This window comes from Alligator sinensis, unplaced genomic scaffold, assembly GCF_000455745.1.
Source record: "Alligator sinensis unplaced genomic scaffold, ASM45574v1 scaffold517_1, whole genome shotgun sequence".
Taxonomy (NCBI): domain Eukaryota; kingdom Metazoa; phylum Chordata; order Crocodylia; family Alligatoridae; genus Alligator; species Alligator sinensis.
The window spans coordinates 707,264-712,204 of record NW_005842236.1 but is presented as its reverse complement, the minus strand read 5'-3'; positions in this window follow the sequence as shown (position 1 = coordinate 712,204).

Genomic DNA, 4,941 nt, shown 5'->3' with positions numbered 1-4,941 from the left:
GAATAAAGACTTTTTAAAATCATTTATTTGTTTTTAAGTGCTAGAGGCTGGCTGGGGGGCAGCCATCAGGGGGCTCAGGTGGCAGGCAGGGGCTGGGGCCAGGCAGGGCAGCAATTCAGGAGGGCCCGGGGAGTGGGTGGGGCCGGTAGGGGTCTCCCCAGCGTTCCCTCCCCCCTCCTTCAGCCCCCTAACCCCTACTTACCAGCACTGAAGCCTGGATCCAGCTCCCTGCGGCTGGCACGCTGCCTGCTCTGCATGGGCAGGCAGTGTGCTTCAGCACCAGGGTGAAGGCCAGCCATAGAGATGCCCTAGCTGCTACCTGGAGTAATGCCACTGATTTATTTTGGGTACACAGAGCTAAAAATAAGGTCAGAGTCTGAACCTCTCTTTCTTGTTGTGAACCACTGCCAATTCAAAAGCCCATATGAATTCTAGTTTGTATAGTGGTGTAACGATGGGTGAATTTTGAGGGAGTGCAAGAATGGCACAACAACTGCTTGTTAAGCCTTCGATTTTGTAGTTGATAATTGTCCCCAAGGAACTCCTGGTTACCTGTTATGCAGTAATGGTTTTGGGTCACACTGGGCGTGTCTATGCATGGCATTAATGAGCAGCAAGTGTATTGCTTCCAGAGTGCAGCACATTGAGCCGACTTGCCGCAGCCCCTGCTGGCAGGGGACCCAGCTGAATGTGCTATGGTGGGACTGGCTGGGGCACAAGAGTGTTTCAGTGTGGGGCTAGCCAGCAGGCAGCCCTCTCACTGAAGCACCCTCATGCCCCAGCCAGCCAGCTCAGCATCTGCATGTGTGCTGCTGCGCACAAAAAAAACTCCACAGCAAGATAGAACTTGTATTTACAAGACCTACCCAGCAGCAGAGTTTATTAGTTTCCTGTGTCTTAATACAGGAGTACGTGTAGATGCTGAGATACTTACTGCGTAGTTAATTACGCAACTGCACAGTAAACGTCTTGTGTAGATATACCCACTCGCTCCCAATGTGGTCCAGATTTGACTAAGTGATCTGGAAGAGTATCCTGTTACCAATCCTCACAGGTAGAAGAAATGATGAAATTGAACTTCTATTTAAATTAGACCTTCTTTTGAGGGATTGTCTCTTTGTCAAATGTTTGAACTAGGGTCATAGATATATGTTTGAAGATGGGCAAAATCCTGAGGTGTAAGAAAAAGGAGAAGCAAACCTCCTATTTCAATTATTAGAAACTATGTGAGCAGGGGTTCAGTAAAAACTGGGTAAGGATTTCAGTATCTGCTAAAATATGTGGCTGGCACAGTCTGCCTATACATGTGGGTGGTTTAATTGTACCTAAATAAAGGCTCCCTTGTTGTTCAATAAAATTAAGATTTTGAAGGAACATTTTAACCTGGTTCCTTTGCCATAGTTTAATTTCCAGTTGTCCAAGAAAACCTAATTTGGTCCTTTACACAATTTTATGGGACACAATTTAAAAGTAAATTGAGTTAAACTGATCACAAGGAAATCTAAACAGTCACAGATGTGTATAAAAAGTTTTCCATCACAACATCACAACAGTAAAATGACCAAGTGTGACCTAATGGTCTCAGGCAAGAGGCCAAATGGAGCTTTGAAGGAGCACCTCTGAAAGAAGCCACATTAGGAGATTTATAGGAGTCAAAGCATACATATCTGCCGACTCAAGTGTTTTACTGTGTGTTTCTACAAATATGCAAATATGCTCCAGTCTGCTGAAATGCAGTGCAGGTTTAATTCAAATTGTAGCACATCGATTATGATTATGTTTCCTTTGAAGCGTAGGCAGCGGAAGGCCAGAGCTAACGGGGCTTGCCCTTGCAAATTTTTCACAGTGGCCAGCAACAGCAGCAGTAGCATGATGCTGCCATTCCACAGCACCTGGCACTCCACTGCTCCTTCACTGCTGCATACAGCACCAGTGCACACCAGCCCTGCAACAGCCCTGCAGGAGGGAGGGGCAGGGGTCAGGTGGGGCTCAGCCCCTCCAAAAAATGTTTTTCCCCATTGCTTATGCTTTGGAGACAACTGGAATCAGAGATTGATGAAATGTGTACATTTAAAAGCAATTATGGACAACTGAACTCTGCTTTTCACTACAACCATTTGAGGCAATGACACTATTTTACAGATGGTGCCACTTTTATATTACCTTTGCTCGAGTGTAAAGAAACCTTTCCTTATATAGTAATTAATGATTGTGATAATAAAAAACTATCATAATATTGATAACAGTGGATCCCTAACCACTTTACAAATCAAAGCATTGGCCCTATAAACATTTACACACATACTTAACTTTCCACACTATGAGTTTATCCACTGACTTGCATGGGATCACTCGCTTTGTGTAAAATTACACAACTGCATAAATATTTTCAAAACTAGAGCCCAAGGGTGAGATTCAGCTCATATTTCCCAGGGTGAAGCCCACACACAGTGCTCCAGTTTCAGGAAGGAAACCAGTGCGGAATGGGATCAGAGGGCAAGAAAATCAGAAAGCTGCTACAACCTTCCAACTAGCAAGGAGTCCATGTGAACCTGAAACCATGTGAACCATGTGAACCATGACAGGCGTTGGCCATGAAGAAGGCCTAGCTAGGACAACAGGGAAGAGAGACAGGAGTTGGGGATAACATATGCATTCAGTGCTTCTCCACAGCTATACCTGTCTGATTTCTGGTCAAAAATAAAGCTATCTACCCACATTGAAACTCCAGAAGAAGTTGGTAACAGCAAATAATACTATGGGTCCTGAATCTATCCTGAGAAGTGAGGAAGAATAATGACCTCAGTGAAACATAAATTATACCATCCCATGTTTATTTGGATGAGTTTGAACCTCTAGATGTAGTGCTTTATAATTATTATTACATACTATTAATTCCGATCTTTTGTGTTGTATTAGCCAGGACTGTGCAAAGAAGCTAAATTTCAGAGACCCGCTGAATGGAAATATCCCATTATTACCCCTGCTAAGCTTGGCCATATTTTCAGATAGGCTAAGCTAGTTTAAAAAATAAAGGTTTTGCACCTTTCAGACACTGCATTTTTAGCCTTCAGTATAACACACATTTTGATTCTAGTTTTTCAAATAGCCCTTTAATTAGTAATAATATAAATTCTTATGTAAGCTGACTCTTCCCTTAAGTTTTTGGAAAGGTAGTCATGTTAGTCTGATGTCAGGCAAAAGTCAAGGTAGATGTGTATCTTATAGACCAGTAGAGACCAACCTTTTAGCAGGTGTGCTGCAAATTAGCCCTGCACTATCCACAATTGCCATTCTGATCACGTTCTGCCGTGATACCTGCTGCTCTACTTTCGGCTTTCAGTCTTGTGTTCCCTGCTCAGTTTGCTGCTTTGCTTTCTGCTTCCTGCCCTATCTGCTGCTGTACTACCTCCCCTTTCCTTATCTGCCATATGTCATGCTAGGAGGCTCCTCATGCCACTTGTGGCACTCATGCTACAACTTGGCCACCGTATAATAGACTGCAGGCCTTGTTATATGTTGCAATTTGAATTGCTTAAATGTTGATTGGTGTTAGTGCTAGCTCAAGTTTGGAGCACTCGCATGTTAAGGCTAAAAATCTCTCATTGTCCCCCACCTGCATAGCTGTGACTTACCACTACAGGGCTGGTGAGGAGAGGCTTGACCAGGTGCTACAGCTGTGAATTGTCACTACTGGGTTGGTGAGCCCAGACAGGCTTCTATCCCTGCTGTAGGTGGGGTGGGGAGGGGAGGGGAGGCGCGGAGGGGGGTGAGAGATGGGTTGGGCTGGGGGAGGGTGGAACATGAAGCTGGTATGAAGAGAATTAATGGGATTTAAGTGGGTAATGAAGTGGGAGGTGCAAAGGAAATGGGGGTGAGGGAAAAGTGGCAAAATAAAGGAAGTCAACTTCTGAAGGATAAAATAAAAATAAGTTTAAAAAAAGAATTTAAAAATAATAAAAGAGGAAGTAAATTAAAGAAGGTCTTATGTTTTAATAAACTGGGATATGGGATTGGAGTGCAAGGGGTGCTGGTCATGCTTCCTGGGGTGCTTGGGAGGAAGGAGCGGTGAAGAAAGGCACTTTTAAGGGAGCAACTACCCTTTCCCTGGGAAGGCTTTTTTGATATGCCATTCCAGAATGTGGTCCCTCCTTGATGAGGTGGGGCACTAAGGGCATATCTCTGATCCCTCAAAACAAATAAAAGACAAAATAGGAATGGGAGTAAAGGTCAAAGATTCAAAATGAGTGCACCAAGGAGGGGATACAAAGCAGAGAACTCTGGACAATGCCCACTGGCCCTCAAACAAATCCAAGGAGCTAGTGGACACTGGGAAAGGAGCTTCCAGGAGAGAAGGGCTGCTGGAGACAGACAGACATGCACCCAAGCCACCCCGGGGAGCTGGGGTGACATGGCTCCAAGGGAGGTATGTCCCGTGGGCAACATTAACTCTGAGTGAGAGAGACCTTTTGATTTTTGAAGCAGCTTGCTTGTGTTTATGTTCCATTTGGAACTTGGGGCCAGAAGGCTGGATAGTGACTACAGGGAAGGAAGTGGTCAGAGGTGGGTATACCTAGATGGCACTCCCCATTATAAGTGCCAGAAGCTAGCCCCAAGCCAGAGTGGCTGGGCCCAGTGGGGTGAAACTGAAGTCTCAGAAGGGGCCACTGCTAAGTCAAGACTGATGCCCAGGAGCAGAGGTCTTAATCAGTGGATCAAGGCTGAGGGTGAGGCCAGGAAAAAAGGGGGCCAAGGCTGTGACAGCTGAAGGTCTGATAGGTGCGCTCCCTTAAAGGGAAGCACCAGGTGGGGTGGACCTGGCTGGGATGACAGCACTGGCCAGTGAGGGGACTAGCAAAGCTACCCGCAGCCCCAGTGACTGCCTTCCCCAACAAACCAAGGTAACATCAAAGTTGTGGCAGGTGAAAGAGTGGAGGTGAG